The following is a 24,054-nucleotide window of genomic DNA, read 5'->3' on the forward strand; positions in this document are numbered from 1 at the left end:
GAAAAAGTGGATGGCGACGCCAACTTATCTTTTTGCTTCAAAGGCTCGACTTTAAAAAAAAACATTAATACCTGAAAAACGTATCGGGCTTTTCTGGGATATGAACCAAAGATCTCTCGCACCCTAAGCGATTATCATACCCTTAGACCAACAGCCAACACATGCAAATTAACACTAATGAGCAAAACAATCTTTTTCCAAGAAGTAAATTACTCATAAAATATTTTAAAACCGACATCTCCACCGGGAAAAGACGCTCGGAAAAAGAAGAATCGCGCAAAAGGAAAATTCGAATGGCGACGCCAACCTAACTTCATGCTCCACACCCACTACTTTAAAAAAAAATAATTAAACTGAAAAAGACGTCGGGCTCGTCGTGGATTCGAACGCGAGACCTCTCACACCCTAAGCCATATTTGAGCAAACACATGAAAAAACACTAACAAGGGAAACAATATTTTAGCTAAAATAAATTACCCATACAAAATTTCAAAACCGCCACCCTCACCGGTGAAAGACGCTCGGGAAACAAGAAATTGCGCGAAAGGAAAGTGTGGATGGCGACGCCAAGGTACTTTCATGCTCCAAACGCCTTGCTTCCTTGAAAAAATATATAAAACTAAAAAAAGAAAGCGGGCTCGTCCTGGATTTCAACCCGGGACTTCTCGCACCCAAAGCGAGAATCATACCCCTAGACCAACGAGCCGACACACGCAAAGGAACGTTAATGAGGAGAACAATATTTTAGATGGAACTGAATTACCCCTATTAAAGTTCAAAACTACCACCATACCAAGTAAAAGACGCTTGGGAAACGAGGAGTCGCGCAAAAAGAAAATGCGGATCACGACGCCAACCTAGCTTCATGCTACAAACGCCCTACTTTTTTGAAAAAAAGTTATAGACCTTAAAAAAAATTGGGCTCGTCCGGGATTTGAACCCGGGACCTTTCGCACCCAAAGCGAGAATCATACCCCTAGACCAACGAGCCAACACATGCAAATAAACATTAATGAGGAGAACAATATTTTAGTTAGAAGTGATATACCCCTACTAAATTTCGAAAGCGCCACCGTCACCAGGAAAAGACGCTCGGGAAACGAGCAATCGCGCAAAAAGAAAATGCGGTTTGCGACGCCAACCTAGCTTCATGCTCCAAACGCCCTGCTTTTTTGAAAAAAAATTATAAAACTGAAAAAAATTGCGTTCGTCCGGGATTTCAGCCCGGGACCTTCCGCACCATAAGCGAAAATTATTCCCCTAGACCAACGAGCAACACATGCAAAGTAACACTAATGAGGAAAACAATGTTTTTGTTAAAAGTTAATTACCCCTAAAATTTTCCAAACTGCCACAGTCACCGACAAAAGATGCTCGGGAAAAAAGGAATGGCGCAAAAGGAAAAAGTGGATGGCGACGCCAACTTAACTTCTTGCTTCAAAGGCTCGACTTTTGAAAAAAAAAACATTAAAAACTGAAAAACGTATCGGGCTCCTCTGGGATATGAACCCAGGATCTCTCGCACCCTAAGCGATTATCATACCCTTAGACCAACAGCCAACACATGCAAATTAACACTAATGAGAAAAACAATGTTTTTCCAAGAAGTAAATTACTCATAAAATAATTTAAAACCGACATCTCCACCGGGAAAAGACGTTCGGAAAAAGAAGAATCGCGCAAAAAAGAAATGCGAATGGCGACGCCAACCTAACTTCATGCTCGAAACCCACTACTTTAAAAAAATAAACTGAAAAGACACCGGGCTTGTCCTGGATTGTAACCCGGGACCTCTCACACCCTAAGCCATATTCGTACCCCTAGACCAATGAGCAAACACATGAAAAAACACTAATGAGGAAAACAATATATTAGCTAGAAGTAAATTACCCGTACAAAATTTCAAAACCGCCACCCTCACCGGTGAAAGACGCTCGGGAAACAAGGAATGGCGCGAAAGGAAAATGTGGATGGCGACGCCAAGGTACTTTCATGCTCCAAACGCCTTGCTTCCTTGAAAAAATATATAAAACTAAAAAAAGAAAGCGGGCTCGTCCTGGATTTCAACCCGGGACTTCTCGCACCCAAAGCGAGAATCATACCCCTAGACCAACGAGCCGACACACGCAAAGGAACGTTAATGAGGAGAACAATATTTTAGATGGAACTGAATTACCCCTATTAAAGTTCAAAACTACCACCATACCAAGTAAAAGACGCTTGGGAAACGAGGATTCGCGCAAAAAGAAAATGCGGATCACGACGCCAACCTAGCTTCATGCTACAAACGCCCTACTTTTTTGAAAAAAAGTTATAGACCTTAAAAAAAATTGGGCTCGTCCGGGATTTGAACCCGGGACCTTTCGCACCCAAAGCGAGAATCATACCCCTAGACCAACGAGCCAACACATGCAAATAAACATTAATGAGGAGAACAATATTTTAGTTAGAAGTGATATACCCCTACTAAATTTCGAAAGTGCCACCGTCACCAGGAAAAGACGCTCGGGAAACGAGCAATCGCGCAAAAAGAAAATGCGGTTTGCGACGCCAACCTAGCTTCATGCTCCAAACGCCCTGCTTTTTTGAAAAAAAATTATAAAACTGAAAAAAATTGCGTTCGTCCGGGATTTCAGCCCGGGACCTTCCGCACCATAAGCGAAAATTATTCCCCTAGACCAACGAGCAACACATGCAAAGTAACACTAATGAGGAAAACAATGTTTTTGTTAAAAGTTAATTACCCCTAAAATTTTCCAAACTGCCACAGTCACCGACAAAAGATGCTCGGGAAAAAAGGAATGGCGCAAAAGGAAAAAGTGGATGGCGACGCCAACTTAACTTCTTGCTTCAAAGGCTCGACTTTTGAAAAAAAAAAACATTAAAAACTGAAAAACGTATCGGGCTCCTCTGGGATATGAACCCAGGATCTCTCGCACCCTAAGCGATTATCATACCCTTAGACCAACAGCCAACACATGCAAATTAACACTAATGAGAAAAACAATGTTTTTCCAAGAAGTAAATTACTCATAAAATAATTTAAAACCGACATCTCCACCGGGAAAAGACGTTCGGAAAAAGAAGAATCGCGCAAAAAAGAAATGCGAATGGCGACGCCAACCTAACTTCATGCTCGAAACCCACTACTTTAAAAAAATAAACTGAAAAGACACCGGGCTTGTCCTGGATTGTAACCCGGGACCTCTCACACCCTAAGCCATATTCGTACCCCTAGACCAATGAGCAAACACATGAAAAAACACTAATGAGGAAAACAATATATTAGCTAGAAGTAAATTACCCGTACAAAATTTCAAAACCGCCACCCTCACCGGTGAAAGACGCTCGGGAAACAAGGAATGGCGCGAAAGGAAAATGTGGATGGCGACGCCAAGGTACTTTCATGCTCCAAACGCCTTGCTTCCTTGAAAAAATATATAAAACTAAAAAAAGAAAGCGGGCTCGTCCTGGATTTCAACCCGGGACTTCTCGCACCCAAAGCGAGAATCATACCCCTAGACCAACGAGCCGACACACGCAAAGGAACGTTAATGAGGAGAACAATATTTTAGATGGAACTGAATTACCCCTATTAAAGTTCAAAACTACCACCATACCAAGTAAAAGACGCTTGGGAAACGAGGATTCGCGCAAAAAGAAAATGCGGATCACGACGCCAACCTAGCTTCATGCTACAAACGCCCTACTTTTTTGAAAAAAAGTTATAGACCTTAAAAAAAATTGGGCTCGTTCGGGATTTGAACCCGGGACCTTTCGCATCATACCCGAAAATCATAACCTTAGACCAACGAGCCAACACACGCAAAGAAACACTAAGAAGAAAACAATGTTTTTGTTAGAAGCTAATTACCCCTAAAAATTTCAAAGCTGCCACAGTAACCGAGAAAAGACGCTCAGGAAAAAAGGTATCGCGCAAAAGGAAAATGTGGATGGTGACGCCAACCTATCTTCTTGCTCCAAACGCTCTACTTTTCAAAAATAAACATTAAAACCTGAAAAACACATCGGGCTCCTCCAGGATATGAACCCGGGAACTCTCGCACCCTAAGCGATTATCACACCCTTAGACCAACAGCGAACACCTGCAAATTAACACTAATGAAGAAAAAATGTTTTTCTAAGAAGTAAATTACTCATAAAATATTTCAAAACCGACACCTTCACCGGGAAAAGACGCTCGGAAAAAGAAGAATCGCGCAAAAGGAAAATGCTAATGGCGACGCGAACCTAACTTGATGCTCCACACCCACTACTTTAAAAAAAATAAACTGATAAAGACATCGGGCTCGTCATGGATTCGAACGCGAGACCTCTCACACCCTAAGCCATATTCGAGCAAACACGTGAGAAAACACTAACGAGAGAAACAATATTTTAGGTAAAAGTAAATTACCGATAGAAAATTTCAAAACCGCCACCCTCACCGGTGAAAGACGCTCGGGAAACAAGGAATTGCGCGAAAGGAAAATGTGGATGGTGACGCCAAGCTACCTTCATTCTCCAAACGCCCTACTTCCTTGAAAAATTTTATAAAACTAAAAAAGAAAGCAGGTTCGTCCGGGATTTGAACCCGGGACCTCTCTCTCCCAAAGCGAGAATCATACCCCGAGACCAACGAGCTGACACACGCAAATGAACATTAATGAGGAGAAGAATATTTTAGCTGGAACTGAATTACCCCTATTAAATTTCAAAACTACCACCGTCACCAGTAAAAGACGCCTGGGAAACGAGGAATCGCGCAAAAAGAATATGCGGATCGCGACACCAACCTAGCTTCATGCTACAAACGCCCTACTTTTTTGAAAAAAAAATTATAAGCCTTAAAAAAAATTGGGCTCGTCCGGGATTTGAACCCGGGACCTCTCGCACCCTAAGCGAGAAAAATACCCCTAGACCAACGAGCGAACACATGCAAAGAAGCACCAAGAAAACAATGTTTTTGTTAGAATTTAGTCACCACTAAAAAATTTCAAAACTGCCACAGTAACCAAGAAAAGACGCTCGGGAAAAAAGGGATCGCGCAAAAGGAAAATGTGGATGGTGACGCCAACCTATCTTTCCTCTCCAAACGTTCTACTTTTGAAAAAAAAAACATTAAAAACTGAAAAACACATCGGGCTCCTCCGGGATAAAAACCCGGGTCCTCTCGCACCCTAAGCGATTATCATACCCTTAGGCCAACAGCCAACACATGCAAATTAACACTAATGAAGAAAACATTGTTTTTTCAAGAAGTAAATTACCCATAAAATATTTCAAACCGACATCTCCACAGGGAAAGATGCTCGGAAAAAGAAGAATCGCGCAAAAGGAAAATGCGAATGGCGACGTCAACCTAACTTCATGCTCCAAACCCACTACTTTAAAAAAAATAAACTGAAAAAGACTTCGGGCTCGTCCGGGATCAGAACCCGGGACCTCTCGCACCCAAAGCGATAATCATACCCCTGGACCAACGAGCCTACACATGCAAATGAACATTATTGAGGAGAACAATATTTTAGCTGGAACTGATTTACACCAATAAATTTCAAAACCATAGTGCTTCATAAAGAAAGCAACAGAATACCAATCAAGAAGGGTGTAAGGCAGGGGGACACAATTTCCCCAATGCAATTTACCGCGTGCTTACAGGAGGTTTTCAGAAGCCTAGAATGGGAACAGTTAGGGATAAGAGTCAATGGAGAATACCTTAGTAACCTGCGCTTCGCCGATGACATTGCATTGCTGAGTAACTCAAGGGACGAATTGCAACTCATGATTACGGAGTTAGACAAGGAGAGCAGAAAGGTGGGTCTTAAAATTAATCTGCAGAAAACGAAAGTAATGTATAACAACTCGGCAAGGAGCAGCGCTTCGAGATAGGTAATAGTGCACTTGAAGTTGTAAAAGACTATGTCTACTTAGGGCAGGTAATAACCGCAGAGCCGAACCATGAGATTGAAGTAACTAGAAGAATAAGGATGGGGTGGAGCACATTCGGCAAGCACTCTCAAATTATGACAGGTAGATTGCCACTATCCCTCAAGAGGAAGGTATATAACAGCTGTATCTTGCCGGTACTTAGCTACGGAGCAGAAACTGGAGACTTACAAAGAGGGTTCAGCTTAAATTGAGGACGACGCAGCGAGCAATGGAAAGAAAAATGGTAGGTGTAACCTTAAGAGACAAGAAGAGAGCAGAATGGATTAGGGAACAAACGGGGGTTAAGGATATCATAGCTTAAATCAAGAAGAAGAAAAGGACATGGGCAGGGCATGTAGCGCGTAGACAGGATAACCGCTGGTCATTAAGGGTAACTGACTGGATTCCCAGAGAAGGGAAGCGGGTTAGGGGGAGACAGAAGATTAGGTGGGCAGATGAGATTAAGAAGTTTGCGGGTATAAATTGGCAGCAGCAAGCACAGGACCGGGTTAACTGGCGGAACATGGGAGAGGCCTCTTTGTCCTGCAGAGGACGCAGTCAGGCTCATGATGATGATGAAATTTCAAAACTACCACCGTCACCATTAAAAGACGCTTGGGAAACGAGGAATCGCGCAAAAAGAAAATGCAGATCGCGACATCAACCAAGCTTCATGCTACAAACGCCCTAATTTTTTGAAAAAAAGTTATAAACCTTTTAAAAAAAATTGGGCTCGTCCGGGATTTGAACCCGGGACCTCTCGCACCCTAAGCGAGAATCATACCCCTAGACCAACGAGCCAACACATGCAAAGAAACACTAAGAAGATAACAATGTTTTTGTTAGAAGTTAATTACCCCTAAAAATTTCAAAACTGCCACAGCAACGGAGAAAAGACGCTCGGGAAAAAAGGGATCGAGCAAAAGGAAAATTTGGATGGTGACGCCAACCTATCTTCTTGCTCCAAAACGCTCTACTTTTGAAAAAAATACATTAAAAACTGAAAAACACATCGGGCTCCTCCGGGATATGAACCCGGGACCTCTCGCACCCTATGTGATTATCATACCCTTAGACCAACAGTCAACACCTGCAAATTAACAATAATGATGAAAACAGTGTTTTTCCAAGAAGTAAATTACTCATAAGATATTTCAAAACCATTATCTCCACCGGGAAAAGACGCTCGGAAAAAGAAGAATCGCGCAAAAGGAAAATGCTAATGGCGATGCCAACCTAACTTCATGCTCTAAACCCACAACCTAAAAAAACAAACAAACTTAAAAAGACATCGGGCTCGTCCTGGATTCGAACCCGAGACCTCTCACACTCTAAGCCATATTCGTACCCCTAGACCAACGAGCAAACACATGAAAAAACACTAATGAGGAAAACAATATTTTAGCTAGAAGTAAATTACCCATACAGAATTTTAAAACCGCCAACGTCACTGGTGAAAGACGCTCGGGAAAGAAGAAATTGCGCCAAAGGAAAATGTGGATGGCGACGCCAAGCTAGTCATGTTCCAAACGACCTACTTCCTAGAAAAAATATATAAAACTAAAAAATAAATCAGGCTCGTCCGGGATATATACCCGGGACCTCTCGCACCCAAAGCGAGAATCATATCCTTAGACCAACAAGCCAACACATTCAAATAAACATTAATGAGGAGAACAATATTTTAGTTAGAAGTGAATTACCCCTACTAAATTTCAGAACTGACACCGTCACCAGTAAAAGACGCGCGGGAAACGAGGAATCGCGAAAAAGAAAATGCGGATCGCGACGCCAACCTAGCTTCATGTTCGAAACGCCCTACTTTTTTGAAAAAAATTTATAAAACTGAAAAAAATTGCGCTTGTTCGGGATTTGAGCCCTGGACCTTCCGCACCCTAAGCGAAATTTATTCCTCTAGACCAACGAGCCAACACATGCAAAGTAACACTAAAGAGAAAAACAATGTTTTTGTTAGAAGTTAATTACCCCTAAAAAATTTCAAAATTGCCACTGTAACCGAGAAAAGATGCTCGGGAAAAAAGAAATCGCGCAAAAGGAAAATGTGGATTGTGACGCCAACCTATCTTCTTGCTCCAAAACGCTCTACTTTTGAAAAAAAACATTAGAAACTTAAAAACACATCGGGCTCCTCCGGGATATGAACCCAGGATCTCTCGCACCCTAAGCGATTATCATACCCTTAGACCAACAGCCAACACATGCAAATTAACACTAATGAGGAAAACAATGTTTTTACAAGAAGTAAATTACTGATAAGATATGTCAAAACCGACATCTCCACCGGGACAACACGCTCGGAAAAAGAAGAATCGCGAAAAAGGAAAATTCGAATGGCAACGCCAACCTAACTTCATGCTCCACACACACTACTTTTCAAAAAAATAAATAAACTGAAAAAGACATCGTGCTCGTCATGGATTCGATCGAGACCTCTCACACCCTAAGCCATATTCGAGCAAACACATGAAAAAACACTAACGAGGGAAACAATATTTTAGCTAAAAGTAAATTACCCATACAAAATTTCAAAACCGCCACCCTCACCGGTGAAAGAGGCTCGGGAAACAAGAAATTGCGCGAAAGGAAAATGTGGATGGTGACGCCAAGCTACCTTCATGCTCCAAACGCCCTACTTCCTTGAAAAATTATATAAAACTAAAAAAGAAAGTGGACTCGTCCGGGATATCAACCCGGGTCCTCTCGTACCAAAAGCGAGAATCACACCCCTACACCAACGAGCTGACACACGCAAATGAACATTAAAGAGGAGAAGAATATTTTAGTTAGAAGTGAATTACCCCCACTAAATTTCAGAACTGACACCGTCACCAGTAAAAGACGCGCGGGAAACTAGGAATCGCGAAAAAGAAAATGCGGATCGCGACGCCAACCTACCTTCATGCTACAAACGCCCTACTTTTTTGAAAAAAAGTTATAAGCCTTAAAAAAATTGGGCTCGTTCGGGATTTGAATCCGGGACCTCTCGCACCCTAAGCGAGAATCATACCCCTAGACCAACGAGCCAACACATGCAAAGAAACACCAAGAAAACAATGGTTTTGTTAGAAGTTAGTTACCACTAATAAATTTCAAAACTGCCACAGTAACCAAGAAAAGACGCTCGGGAAAAAAAAGATCGCGCAAAAGAAAAATGTGGATGGTGACGCCAACCTATCTTCTTGCTCCAAACGCTTTACTTTTGAAAAAAAAAAACATTAGATACTGAAAAACACATTGGGCTCCTCCGGGATATGAACCCGGGACCTCTCGCTCCATAAGCAATTATTCTACCTTTAGATTAACAGCCAACACCTGCAAATTAACAATAATAAAGAAAACAATGTTTTTCCAAGAAGTAAATTACTCATCAGATATTTCAAAACCGATATCTCCAGAGTGAAAAGACCCTTGGGAAACGAGGAATCGCGCAAAAAGAAAATGCAGATCGCGACATCAACCTAGCTTCATGCTACAAACGCCCTAATTTTTTGAAAAAAAGTTATAAACCTTTTAAAAAAAATTGGGCTCGTCCGGGATTTGATCCCGGGACCTCTCGCACCCTAAGCGAGAATCATACCCCTAGACCAACGAGCCAACACATGCAAAGAAACACTAAGAAGATAACAATGTTTTTGTTAGAGGTTAATTACCCCTAAAAATTTCAAAACTGCCACAGCAACGGAGAAAAGACGCTCAGGAAAAAGGGATCGAGCAAAAGGAAAATTTGGATGGTGACGCCAACCTATCTTCTTGCTCCAAAACGCTCTACTTTTGAAAAAAAAAAAACATTAAAAACTGAAAAACGCATCGGGCTCCTCCGGGATATGAACCCGGGACCTCTCGCAACCTAAGCGAATATCATGCCTTTAGACCAACAGCCAACACATGCAAATTAACACTCATGAGGAAAACAATGTTTTCCAAGAAGTAAATTACTCATAAAATATTTCAAAACCGACATCTCCACCGGGTAAAGACGCTCGGAAAAACAAGAATTGCGCAAAAGGATAATGCTAATGGCGACGCCAACCCAACTTCACACTCTAAACCCACTACTTTTAAAAAAATAAATAAACTGAAAAAGACTTCGAGCTCGTCCTGGATCAGAACCCGAGACTTCTCACACCCTAAGCCATAATCGTACTCCTAGACCAACGAGCAAACACGTGAAAAAACACTAATGAGGAAAGTAATATTTAGCTCGAAGTAAATTACCCATACAAAATTTCAAAACCGCCACCCTCACCGGTGAAAGACGCTCGGGAAACAAGGAATTGCGCCAAAGGATAGTGTGGATGGCGACGCTAAGCTACATTCATGCTCCAAACGCCCTACTTCCTAGAAAAATATATAAAACTAAAAAAATAAATTGGGCTCGTCCAGGATATGAACCCTTGACCTCTCGCACCCATAGCGATAATCATACCCCAAGACAGACCAACGAGCCAACACATGCAAATAAACAATAATGAGGAGAACAATATTTTAGTTAGAAGTGATATACCCCTACTAAATTTCAAAAGTGCCACCGTCACAAGGAAAAGACGCTCGGGAAACGAGGAATCGCGACAAAAGAAAATGCGGATCGTGACGCCAACCTAGCTTCATGCTCCAAACGCCCTGCTTTTTTGAAAAAAAAAAATTATAAAACTGAAAAAAAATTGCGTTCGTCCGGGATTTCAGCCCGGGACCTTCCGCACCCTAAGCGAAAATTATTCCCCTAGACCAACGAGCAACACATGCAAAGTAACACTAATGAGGAAAACAATGTTTTTGTTAGAAGTTAATTACCCCTAAAGAATTTCAAAACTGCCACAGTCACCGAAAAAAGATGCTCGGGAAAAAAGGAATCGCGCAAAAGGAAAATGTGGATGGCGACGCCAACTTATCTTCTTGCTTCAAAGGCTCGACTTTTGAAAAAAAAACATAAAAAACTGAAAAACGTATCGGGCTCCTCCGGGATATGAACCCAGGATCTCTCGCACCCTAAGCGATTATCATACCCTTAGACCAACAGCCAACGCATGCAAATTACACCAATGAGGAAAACAGTGTTTTTTCAAGAAGTAAAATAGCCATAAACTATTTCTTAACCGACATGTCCACCGGGAAAGACGCTGGGAAAAAGAAGAATCGCGCAAAAGGAAAATGCGAATGGCAACGCCAACCTAACTTCATGCTCCAAACCCACTACTTTAAAAAAAAATAAATAAACTGAAAAAGACTTAGAGCTCGTCCGGGATCAGAACCCGAGACTTCTCACACCCTAAGCCATAATCGTATCCCTAGACCAACGAGCCAACACATGCAAATGAACATTAATGAGGAGAACAATATTTTAGTTAGAAGTGATATACCCCTACAAAATTTCAAAAGTGCCACCGTCACCAGGAAAAGACGCTCGGGAAACGAGGAATCGCGCAAAAAAATGCGGATCGCGACGCCAACGTAGCTTCATGCTCCAAACGCCCTGCTTTTTTGAAAAAAAAATTATAAAACTGAAAAAAATTGCGTGCGTCCGGGATTTAAGCCCGGGACCTTCCGCACCCTAAGCAAAAATTATTCCCCTAGACCAACGAGCAACACATGCAAAGTAACACTAATGAGGAAAACAATGTTTTTGTTAGAAGTTATTTACCCCTAAAAAATTTCAAAACTGCCACAGTCACCGAAAAAAGATGCTCGGGAAAAAGGAAATGGCGCAAAAGGAAAAAGTGGATGGCGACGCCAACTTATCTTTTTGCTTCAAAGGCTCGACTTTAAAAAACAACATTAATAACTGAAAAACGTATCGGGCTTTTCTGGGATATGAACCAAAGATCTCTCGCACCCTAAGCGATTATCATACCCTTAGACCAACAGCCAACACATGCAAATTAACACTAATGAGCAAAACAATCTTTTTCCAAGAAGTAAATTACTCATAAAATATTTTAAAACCGACATCTCCACCGGGAAAAGACGCTCGGAAAAAGAAGAATCGCGCAAAAGGAAAATTCGAATGGCGACGCCAACCTAACTTCATGCTCCACACCCACTACTTTAAAAAAATAATTAAACTGAAAAAGACGTCGGGCTCGTCGTGGATTCGAACGCGAGACCTCTCACACCCTAAGCCATATTTGAGCAAACACATGAAAAAACACTAACAAGGGAAACAATATTTTAGCTAAAATAAATTACCCATACAAAATTTCAAAACCGCCACCCTCACCGGTGAAAGACGCTCGGGAAACAAGAAATTGCGCGAAAGGAAAGTGTGGATGGCGACGCCAAGGTACTTTCATGCTCCAAACGCCTTGCTTCCTTGAAAAAATATATAAAACTAAAAAAGAAAGCGGGCTCGTCCTGGATTTCAACCCGGGACTTCTCGCACCCAAAGCGAGAATCATACCCCTAGACCAACGAGCCGACACACGCAAAGGAACGTTAATGAGGAGAACAATATTTTAGATGGAACTGAATTACCCCTATTAAAGTTCAAAACTACCACCATACCAAGTAAAAGACGCTTGGGAAACGAGGAGTCGCGCAAAAAGAAAATGCGGATCACGACGCCAACCTAGCTTCATGCTACAAACGCCCTACTTTTTTGAAAAAAAGTTATAGACCTTAAAAAAAATTGGGCTCGTCCGGGATTTGAACCCGGGACCTTTCGCACCCAAAGCGAGAATCATACCCCTAGACCAACGAGCCAACACATGCAAATAAACATTAATGAGGAGAACAATATTTTAGTTAGAAGTGATATACCCCTACTAAATTTCGAAAGCGCCACCGTCACCAGGAAAAGACGCTCGGGAAACGAGCAATCGCGCAAAAAGAAAATGCGGTTTGCGACGCCAACCTAGCTTCATGCTCCAAACGCCCTGCTTTTTTGAAAAAAAATTATAAAACTGAAAAAAATTGCGTTCGTCCGGGATTTCAGCCCGGGACCTTCCGCACCATAAGCGAAAATTATTCCCCTAGACCAACGAGCAACACATGCAAAGTAACACTAATGAGGAAAACAATGTTTTTGTTAAAAGTTAATTACCCCTAAAATTTTCCAAACTGCCACAGTCACCGACAAAAGATGCTCGGGAAAAAAGGAATGGCGCAAAAGGAAAAAGTGGATGGCGACGCCAACCTAACTTCTTGCTTCAAAGGCTCGACTTTTGAAAAAAAAAAACATTAAAAACTGAAAAACGTATCGGGCTCCTCTGGGATATGAACCCAGGATCTCTCGCACCCTAAGCGATTATCATACCCTTAGACCAACAGCCAACACATGCAAATTAACACTAATGAGAAAAACAATGTTTTTCCAAGAAGTAAATTACTCATAAAATAATTTAAAACCGACATCTCCACCGGGAAAAGACGTTCGGAAAAAGAAGAATCGCGCAAAAAAGAAATGCGAATGGCGACGCCAACCTAACTTCATGCTCGAAACCCACTACTTTAAAAAAATAAACTGAAAAGACACCGGGCTCGTCCTGGATTGTAACCCGGGACCTCTCACACCCTAAGCCATATTCGTACCCCTAGACCAATGAGCAAACACATGAAAAAACACTAATGAGGAAAACAATATATTAGCTAGAAGTAAATTACCCGTACAAAATTTCAAAACCGCCACCCTCACCGGTGAAAGACGCTCGGGAAACAAGGAATGGCGCGAAAGGAAAATGTGGATGGCGACGCCAAGGTACTTTCATGCTCCAAACGCCTTGCTTCCTTGAAAAAATATATAAAACTAAAAAAAGAAAGCGGGCTCGTCCTGGATTTCAACCCGGGACTTCTCGCACCCAAAGCGAGAATCATACCCCTAGACCAACGAGCCGACACACGCAAAGGAACGTTAATGAGGAGAACAATATTTTAGATGGAACTGAATTACCCCTATTAAAGTTCAAAACTACCACCATACCAAGTAAAAGACGCTTGGGAAACGAGGATTCGCGCAAAAAGAAAATGCGGATCACGACGCCAACCTAGCTTCATGCTACAAACGCCCTACTTTTTTGAAAAAAAGTTATAGACCTTAAAAAAAATTGGGCTCGTTCGGGATTTGAACCCGGGACCTTTCGCATCATACCCGAAAATCATAACCTTAGACCAACGAGCCAACACACGCAAAGAAACACTAAGAAGAAAACAATGTTTTTGTTAGAAGCTAATTACCCCTAAAAATTTCAAAGCTGCCACAGTAACCGAGAAAAGACGCTCAGGAAAAAAGGTATCGCGCAAAAGGAAAATGTGGATGGTGACGCCAACCTATCTTCTTGCTCCAAACGCTCTACTTTTCAAAAATAAACATTAAAACCTGAAAAACACATCGGGCTCCTCCAGGATATGAACCCGGGAACTCTCGCACCCTAAGCGATTATCACACCCTTAGACCAACAGCGAACACCTGCAAATTAACACTAATGAAGAAAAAATGTTTTTCTAAGAAGTAAATTACTCATAAAATATTTCAAAACCGACACCTTCACCGGGAAAAGACGCTCGGAAAAAGAAGAATCGCGCAAAAGGAAAATGCTAATGGCGACGCGAACCTAACTTGATGCTCCACACCCACTACTTTAAAAAAAATAAACTGATAAAGACATCGGGCTCGTCATGGATTCGAACGCGAGACCTCTCACACCCTAAGCCATATTCGAGCAAACACGTGAGAAAACACTAACGAGAGAAACAATATTTTAGGTAAAAGTAAATTACCGATAGAAAATTTCAAAACCGCCACCCTCACCGGTGAAAGACGCTCGGGAAACAAGGAATTGCGCGAAAGGAAAATGTGGATGGTGACGCCAAGCTACCTTCATTCTCCAAACGCCCTACTTCCTTGAAAAATTTTATAAAACTAAAAAAGAAAGCAGGTTCGTCCGGGATTTGAACCCGGGACCTCTCTCTCCCAAAGCGAGAATCATACCCCGAGACCAACGAGCTGACACACGCAAATGAACATTAATGAGGAGAAGAATATTTTAGCTGGAACTGAATTACCCCTATTAAATTTCAAAACTACCACCGTCACCAGTAAAAGACGCCTGGGAAACGAGGAATCGCGCAAAAAGAATATGCGGATCGCGACACCAACCTAGCTTCATGCTACAAACGCCCTACTTTTTTGAAAAAAAAATTATAAGCCTTAAAAAAAATTGGGCTCGTCCGGGATTTGAACCCGGGACCTCTCGCACCCTAAGCGAGAAAAATACCCCTAGACCAACGAGCGAACACATGCAAAGAAGCACCAAGAAAACAATGTTTTTGTTAGAAGTTAGTCACCACTAAAAAATTTCAAAACTGCCACAGTAACCAAGAAAAGACGCTCGGGAAAAAAGGGATCGCGCAAAAGGAAAATGTGGATGGTGACGCCAACCTATCTTTCCTCTCCAAACGTTCTACTTTTGAAAAAAAAAACATTAAAAACTGAAAAACACATCGGGCTCCTCCGGGATAAAAACCCGGGTCCTCTCGCACCCTAAGCGATTATCATACCCTTAGGCCAACAGCCAACACATGCAAATTAACACTAATGAAGAAAACATTGTTTTTTCAAGAAGTAAATTACCCATAAAATATTTCAAAACCGACATCTCCACCGGGAAAGATGCTCGGAAAAAGAAGAATCGCGCAAAAGGAAAATGCGAATGGCGACGTCAACCTAACTTCATGCTCCAAACCCACTACTTTAAAAAAAATAAACTGAAAAAGACTTCGGGCTCGTGCGGGATCAGAACCCGGGACCTCTCGCACCCAAAGCGATAATCATACCCCTGGACCAACGAGCCTACACATGCAAATGAACATTATTGAGGAGAACAATATTTTAGCTGGAACTGATTTACACCAATAAATTTCAAAACCATAGTGCTTCATAAAGAAAGCAACAGAATACCAATCAAGAAGGGTGTAAGGCAGGGGGACACAATTTCCCCAATGCAATTTACCGCGTGCTTACAGGAGGTTTTCAGAAGCCTAGAATGGGAACAGTTAGGGATAAGAGTCAATGGAGAATACCTTAGTAACCTGCGCTTCGCCGATGACATTGCATTGCTGAGTAACTCAAGGGACGAATTGCAACTCATGATTACGGAGTTAGACAAGGAGAGCAGAAAGGTGGGTCTTAAAATTAATCTGCAGAAAACGAAAGTAATGTATAACAACTCGGCAAGGAGCAGCGCTTCGAGATAGGTAATAGTGCACTTGAAGTTGTAAAAGACTATGTCTACTTAGGGCAGGTAATAACCGCAGAGCCGAACCATGAGATTGAAGTAACTAGAAGAATAAGGATGGGGTGGAGCACATTCGGCAAGCACTCTCAAATTATGACAGGTAGATTGCCACTATCCCTCAAGAGGAAGGTATATAACAGCTGTATCTTGCCGGTACTTAGCTACGGAGCAGAAACTGGAGACTTACAAAGAGGGTTCAGCTTAAATTGAGGACGACGCAGCGAGCAATGGAAAGAAAAATGGTAGGTGTAACCTTAAGAGACAAGAAGAGAGCAGAATGGATTAGGGAACAAACGGGGGTTAAGGATATCATAGCTTAAATCAAGAAGAAGAAAAGGACATGGGCAGGGCATGTAGCGCGTAGACAGGATAACCGCTGGTCATTAAGGGTAACTGACTGGATTCCCAGAGAAGGGAAGCGGGTTAGGGGGAGACAGAAGATTAGGTGGGCAGATGAGATTAAGAAGTTTGCGGGTATAAATTGGCAGCAGCAAGCACAGGACCGGGTTAACTGGCGGAACATGGGAGAGGCCTCTTTGTCCTGCAGAGGACGCAGTCAGGCTGATGATGATGATGAAATTTCAAAACTACCACCGTCACCATTAAAAGACGCTTGGGAAACGAGGAATCGCGCAAAAAGAAAATGCAGATCGCGACATCAACCAAGCTTCATGCTACAAACGCCCTAATTTTTTGAAAAAAAGTTATAAACCTTTTAAAAAAAAATTGGGCTCGTCCGGGATTTGAACCCGGGACCTCTCGCACCCTAAGCGAGAATCATACCCCTAGACCAACGAGCCAACACATGCAAAGAAACACTAAGAAGATAACAATGTTTTTGTTAGAAGTTAATTACCCCTAAAAATTTCAAAACTGCCACAGCAACGGAGAAAAGACGCTCGGGAAAAAAGGGATCGAGCAAAAGGAAAATTTGGATGGTGACGCCAACCTATCTTCTTGCTCCAAAACGCTCTACTTTTGAAAAAAATACATTAAAAACTGAAAAACACATCGGGCTCCTCCGGGATATGAACCCGGGACCTCTCGCACCCTATGTGATTATCATACCCTTAGACCAACAGTCAACACCTGCAAATTAACAATAATGATGAAAACAGTGTTTTTCCAAGAAGTAAATTACTCATAAGATATTTCGAAACCATTATCTCCACCGGGAAAAGACGCTCGGAAAAAGAAGAATCGCGCAAAAGGAAAATGCTAATGGCGATGCCAACCTAACTTCATGCTCTAAACCCACAACCTAAAAAAACAAATAACCTTAAAATGACATCGGGCTCGTCCTGGATTCGAACCCGAGACCTCTCACACTCTAAGCCATATTCGTACCCCTAGACCAACGAGCAAACACATGAAAAAACACTAATGAGGAAAACAATATTTTAGCTAGAAGTAAATTACCCATACAGAATTTTAAAACCGCCAACGTCACCGGTGAAAGACGCTCGGAAAAGAAGAAATTGCGCCAAAGGAAAATGTGGATGGCGACGCCAAGCTAGTCATGTTCCAAACGACCTACTTCCTAGAAAAAATATATAAAACTAAAAAATAAATCAGGCTCGTCCGGGATATGTACCCGGGACCTCTCGCACCCAAAACGAGAATCATATCCTTAGACCAACAAGCCAACACATTCAAATAAACATTAATGAGGAGAACAATATTTTAGTTAGAAGTGAATTACCCCTACTAAATTTCAGAACTGACACCGTCACCAGTAAAAGACGCGCGGGAAACGAGGAATCGCGAAAAAGAAAATGCGGATCGCGACGCCAACCTAGCTTCATGTTCGAAACGCCCTACTTTTTTGAAAAAAAATTATAAAACTGAAAAAAATTGCGCTTGTTCGGGATTTAGCCCTGGACCTTCCGCACCCTAAGCGAAATTTATTCCTCTAGACCAACGAGCCAACACATGCAAAGTAACACTAAAGAGAAAAACAATGTTTTTGTTAGAAGTTAATTACCCCTAAAAAATTTCAAAATTGCCACTGTAACCGAGAAAAGATGCTCGGGAAAAAAGAAATCGCGCAAAAGGAAAATGTGGATTGTGACGCCAACCTATCTTCTTGCTCCAAAACGCTCTACTTTTGAAAAAAAACATTAGAAACTTAAAAACACATCGGGCTCCTCCGGGATATGAACCCAGGATCTCTCGCACCCTAAGCGATTATCATACCCTTAGACCAACAGCCAACACATGCAAATTAACACTAATGAGGAAAACAATGTTTTTACAAGAAGTAAATTACTGATAAGATATGTCAAAACCGACATCTCCACCGGGACAACACGCTCGGAAAAAGAAGAATCGCGAAAAAGGAAAATTCGAATGGCAACGCCAACCTAACTTCATGCTCCACACCCACTACTTTTCAAAAAAATAAATAAACTGAAAAAGACATCGTGCTCGTCATGGATTCGATCGAGACCTCTCACACCCTAAGCCATATTCGAGCAAACACATGAAAAAACACTAACGAGGGAAACAATATTTTAGCTAAAAGTAAATTACCCATACAAAATTTCAAAACCGCCACCCTCACCGGTGAAAGAGGCTCGGGAAACAAGAAATTGCGCGAAAGGAAAATGTGGATGGTGACGCCAAGCTACCTTCATGCTCCAAACGCCCTACTTCCTTGAAAAATTATATAAAACTAAAAAAGAAAGTGGACTCGTCCGGGATATCAACCCGGGTCCTCTCGTACCAAAAGCGAGAATCACACCCCTACACCAACGAGCTGACACACGCAAATGAACATTAAAGAGGAGAAGAATATTTTAGTTAGAAGTGAATTACCCCCACTAAATTTCAGAACTGACACCGTCACCAGTAAAAGACGCGCGGGAAACGAGGAATCGCGAAAAAGAAAATGCGGATCGTGACGCCAACCTACCTTCATGCTACAAACGCCCTACTTTTTTGAAAAAAAGTTATAAGCCTTAAAAAAATTGGGCTCGTCCGGGATTTGAATCCGGGACCTCTCGCACCCTAAGCGAGAATCATACCCCTAGACCAACGAGCCAACACATGCAAAGAAACACCAAGAAAACAATGTTTTTGTTAGAAGTTAGTTACCACTAAAAAATTTCAAAACTGCCACAGTAACCAAGAAAAGACGCTCGGGAAAAAAAAGATCGCGCAAAAGGAAAATGTGGATGGTGACGCCAACCTATCTTCTTGCTCCAAACGCTTTACTTTTGAAAAAAAAACATTAGATACTGAAAAACACATCGGGCTCCTCCGGGATATGAACCCGGGACCTCTCGCTCCATAAGCAATTATCCTACCTTTAGACCAACAGCCAACACCTGCAAATTAACAATAATAAAGAAAACAATGTTTTTCCAAGAAGTAAATTACTCATCAGATATTTCAAAACCGATATCTCCACCGTGAAAAGACCCTTGGGAAACGAGGAATCGCGCAAAAAGAAAATGCAGATCGCGACATCAACCTAGCTTCATGCTACAATCGCCCTAATTTTTTGAAAAAAAGTTATAAACCTTTTAAAAAGAAATTGAGCTCGTCCGGGATTTGAACCCGGGACCTCTCGCACCCTTAGCGATAATCATACCCCTAGACCAACGAGCCAACACATGCAAAGAAACACTAAGAAGATAACAATGTTTTTGTTAGAAGTTAATTACCCCTAAAAATTTCAAAACTGCCACAGCAACGGAGAAAAGACGCTCGGGAAAAAAGGGATCGAGCAAAAGGAAAATTTGGATGGTGACGCCAACCTATCTTCTTGCTCCAAAACGCTCTACTTTTGAAAAAAATACATTAAAAACTGAAAAACACATCGGGCTCCTCCGGGATATGAACCCGGGACCTCTCGCACCCTATGTGATTATGATACCCTTAGACCAACAGTCAACACCTGCAAATTAACAATAATGAAGAAAACAGTGTTTTTCCAAGAAGTAAATTACTCATAAGATATTTCAAAACCATTATCTCCACCGGGAAAAGACGCTCGGAAAAAGAAGAATCGCGCAAAAGGAAAATGCTAATGGCGATGCCAACCAAACTTCATGCTCTAAACCCACAACCTAAAAAAACAAATAAACTGAAAAAGACATCGGGCTCGTCCTGGATTCGAACCCGAGACCTCTCACACTCTAAGCCATATTCGTACCCCTAGACCAACGAGCAAACACATGAAAAAACACTATTGAGGAAAACAATATTTTAGCTAGAAGTAAATTACCCATACAGAATTTTAAAACCGCCAACGTCACTGGTGAAAGACGCTCGGGAAAGAAGAAATTGCGCCAAAGGAAAATGTGGATGGCGACGCCAAGCTAGTTATGTTCCAAACGACCTACTTCCTAGAAAAAATATATAAAACTAAAAAATAAATCAGGCTCGTCCGGGATATGTACCCGGGACCTCTCGCACCCAAAGCGAGAATCATATCCTTAGACCAACAAGCCAACACATTCAAATAAACATTAATGAGGAGAACAATATTTTAGTTAGAAGTGAATTACCCCTACTAAATTTCAGAACTGACACCGTCACCAGTAAAAGACGCGCGGGAAACGAGGAATCGCGAAAAAGAAAATGCGGATCGCGACGCCAACCTAGCTTCATGTTCGAAACGCCCTACTTTTTTGAAAAAAAATTATAAAACTGAAAAAAATTGCGCTTGTTCGGGATTTGAGCCCTGGACCTTCCGCACCCTAAGCGAAATTTATTCCTCTAGACCAACGAGCCAACACATGCAAAGTAACACTAAAGAGAAAAACAATGTTTTTGTTAGAAGTTAATTACCCCTAAAAAATTTCAAAATTGCCACTGTAACCGAGAAAAGATGCTCGGGAAAAAAGAAATCGCGCAAAAGGAAAATGTGGATTGTGACGCCAACCTATCTTCTTGCTCCAAAACACTCTACTTTTGAAAAAAAACATTAGAAACTTAAAAACACATCGGGCTCCTCCGGGATATGAACCCAGGATCTCTCGCACCCTAAGCGATTATCATACCCTTAGACCAACAGCCAACACATGCAAATTAACACTAATGAGGAAAACAATGTTTTTACAAGAAGTAAATTACTGATAAGATATGTCAAAACCGACATCTCCACCGGGACAACACGCTCGGAAAAAGAAGAATCGCGAAAAAGGAAAATTCGAATGGCAACGCCAACCTAACTTCATGCTCCACACCCACTACTTTTTAAAAAAAAATAAATAAACTGAAAAGACTTCGGGCTCGTCCGGGATCAGAACCCGAGACCTCTCAAACCCTAAGCCATAATCGTACCCTTAGACCAACGAGCAAACACATGCAAAAAACATCAATGAGGAGAACAATATTTTAGCATGAAGTGAATTACCTCTACTAAATTTCAAAACTGCCACTGCCACCAGTAAAAGACGCTTGGGAAACGAGGAATCGCGCAAAAAGAAAACGCGGATCACGACGCCAACCTAGCTTCATGCTCCAAACGCCCTACATTTTGAAATAAATTATAAAACTGAAAAAAACTTGGCTAGTCCGGGATTTGAACCCGGAACCTCTCGCACCCTAAGGGAGAATCATAACCCTGTACCAACGAGCCAACAAATGCAAAGTAACACTAAGGAGGAAAACAATGTTTTTGTCAGAAGTTATTTACCCCTAAAGAATTTCAAAACTGCCACTGTAACCGAGAAAAGATGCTCGAGAAAAAAGAAATCGCGAAAAAGGAAAATGTGGATGGCGACGCCAACCTATCTTCTTGCTCCAAACGCTTTACTTTTGAAAAAAAAAAACATTAGATACTGAAAAACACATCGGGCTCCTCCGGGATATGAACCCGGGACCTCTCGCACCCTATGTGATTCTCATACCCTTAGACCAACAGTCAACACCTGCAAATTAACAATAATGAAGAAAACAGTGTTTTTCCAAGAAGTAAGTTACTCATAAGATATTTCAAAACCATTATCTCCACCGGGAAAAGACGCTCGGAAAAAGAAGAATCGCGCAAAAGGAAAATGCGAATGGCGACGCCAACCTAACTTCATGCTCCAAACCCACTACTTTTAAAAAAATATAAATAAACTGAAAACGACATCGGGCTCGTTCTGGATTCGAACCCGAGAACTCTCACATCCTAAGCGATATTCGAGGAAGCACTTGAAAAAACACTAATGAGGAAAACAATAATTTAGCTAGAAGAAAATTACCCATACGAAATTTCAAAACCGCCACCCTCACCGGTGAAATACGCTCGGAAAACAAGGAATTGCGCGAAAGGAAAATGTGGATGGCGACGCCAAGCTACTTTCATGCTCAACAACCTACTACCTTGAAAAATTATATAAAATAAAAAAAGAAATCGGGCTCGTCCGGGATTCGAACCTGGGACCTCTCGCACCCAAAGTGAGAATCATACCCCTAGACCAACAAGCCAACACATGCAATTAAACATTAATGAGGAGAACAATATTTTAGCTAAAAGTGAATTACCCCTACTAAATTTCAAAACTTCCACCGTCATCAGTAAAAGACACTAGGGAAACGAGGAATCGCGCAAAAAGAAAATGCGGATTGCGACGCCAACCCAGCTTCATGCTCCAAACGCCCTACTTTTTAAAAAAATGTTATAAAACTGAAAAAAATTGTGTTCGTCCGGGATTTGAATCCGGGACCTCTCGCCCTCTAAACGAGAATCATACTCCTAGACCAACGAGCCAACACATGCAAAGTGACACTAAGAAGAAAACAATGCTTTTGTTAGAAGGTAATTACCCCTAAAAAATTTTCAAAACTGCCACAGTCACCGAGAAAAGACGCTCGGCAAAAAAGGATTCGCGCAAAATAAATGTGGATGGCGACGCCAACTTATCTTGTTGCTCCAAAAGCTGTACATTTGAAAAAAACATTAAAAACTGAAAAACACATCGGACTCCTCCGAGATATGAACCCGGGACCTCTCGCACCCTCAGCGATTATCATACCCTTAGACCAACAGCAAACGCATGCAAATAACACTAATGAGAAAAACAATGTTTTTCCAATAAATAAATTACTCATAAAATATTTCAAAACCGACATCTTCACTGGGAAAAGACGCTCGGAAAAAGAAGAATCGCGGAAAAGGAAAATTCGAATGGTGACGCCAACCTAACTTCATGCTCCAAACCCACAACTTTATAAAAAATAAATAAACTGAAAACACATCGGGCACGTCCTGGATTTGAACCCGGGACCTCTCACACCCTAAGCCATATTCGAGCAAACACATGAAAAAACACTAATGAGGAAAACAATTTTTTAGCTAGAAGTAAATTACCCATACAAAATTTCAAAACCGCCACTCTCACCGGTGAAAGACGCTCGGGAAACAAGGAATTGCGCGAAAGGAAAATGTGGATGGTGACGCCAAGCTACCTTCATGCTCCAAACGCCCTACTTCCTTGAAAAAATATATAAAACTAACAAAGAAAGCGGGATCGTCCGGGATTTGAACCCGGGACCTCTCGCACCCTAAGTGAGAATCATTCTTTTAGACCAACGAACCAACACGTGCAAAGTGACACTAATGAGGAAAACAAGGTTTTTGTTAAAAGGTAATTACCCCTGAAAAATTTTCAAAACTGCCACAGTCACCGAGAAAAGACGCTCGGGAAAAAAAGAATCGCGCAAAAGGAAAATATGGGTGGCAACGCCAACATATCTTCTTGCTCCAAAAGCTCTATATCTGAAAAAAAAACAATAAAAACTGAAAAACACATCGGGCTCCTCCGGGATATGAACCCGGGACCTCTCGCACCCTCAGCGATTATCATACCCTTAGACCAACAGCCAACACATGCAAATTAACACTAATGAAGAAAACAATGTTTCTCCAAGAAGTAAA

The 24,054-nt window shown here is 41.7% G+C and overlaps 7 non-coding genes across 7 annotated transcripts; all 7 read right to left on the reverse strand.

Moving 5' to 3' along the window:
- Nucleotides 1-919: 919 nt before the first annotated feature.
- Nucleotides 920-991, reverse strand: TRNAP-UGG (transfer RNA proline (anticodon UGG)). Its single transcript has one exon. It is a non-coding gene; the product is annotated as a tRNA-Pro (tRNA).
- Nucleotides 992-2,332: 1,341 nt separating this feature from the next.
- On the reverse strand, nucleotides 2,333-2,404 carry TRNAP-UGG (transfer RNA proline (anticodon UGG)). Its single transcript has one exon. It is a non-coding gene; the product is annotated as a tRNA-Pro (tRNA).
- A 4,256-nt stretch (nucleotides 2,405-6,660) lies between these two features.
- Nucleotides 6,661-6,732, reverse strand: TRNAP-AGG (transfer RNA proline (anticodon AGG)). The gene has a single exon. It is a non-coding gene; the product is annotated as a tRNA-Pro (tRNA).
- A 2,742-nt stretch (nucleotides 6,733-9,474) lies between these two features.
- TRNAP-AGG (transfer RNA proline (anticodon AGG)) lies at nucleotides 9,475-9,546 on the reverse strand. Its single transcript has one exon. It is a non-coding gene; the product is annotated as a tRNA-Pro (tRNA).
- Nucleotides 9,547-12,576: 3,030 nt separating this feature from the next.
- Nucleotides 12,577-12,648, reverse strand: TRNAP-UGG (transfer RNA proline (anticodon UGG)). The gene has a single exon. It is a non-coding gene; the product is annotated as a tRNA-Pro (tRNA).
- Nucleotides 12,649-16,906: 4,258 nt separating this feature from the next.
- On the reverse strand, nucleotides 16,907-16,978 carry TRNAP-AGG (transfer RNA proline (anticodon AGG)). The gene has a single exon. It is a non-coding gene; the product is annotated as a tRNA-Pro (tRNA).
- A 2,171-nt stretch (nucleotides 16,979-19,149) lies between these two features.
- Nucleotides 19,150-19,221, reverse strand: TRNAP-AGG (transfer RNA proline (anticodon AGG)). Its single transcript has one exon. It is a non-coding gene; the product is annotated as a tRNA-Pro (tRNA).
- Between the last annotated feature and the right edge of the window lie 4,833 nt (nucleotides 19,222-24,054).

Source organism: Rhipicephalus microplus, chromosome X (genome assembly GCF_043290135.1).
Source record: "Rhipicephalus microplus isolate Deutch F79 chromosome X, USDA_Rmic, whole genome shotgun sequence".
Classification (NCBI taxonomy): domain Eukaryota; kingdom Metazoa; phylum Arthropoda; class Arachnida; order Ixodida; family Ixodidae; genus Rhipicephalus; species Rhipicephalus microplus.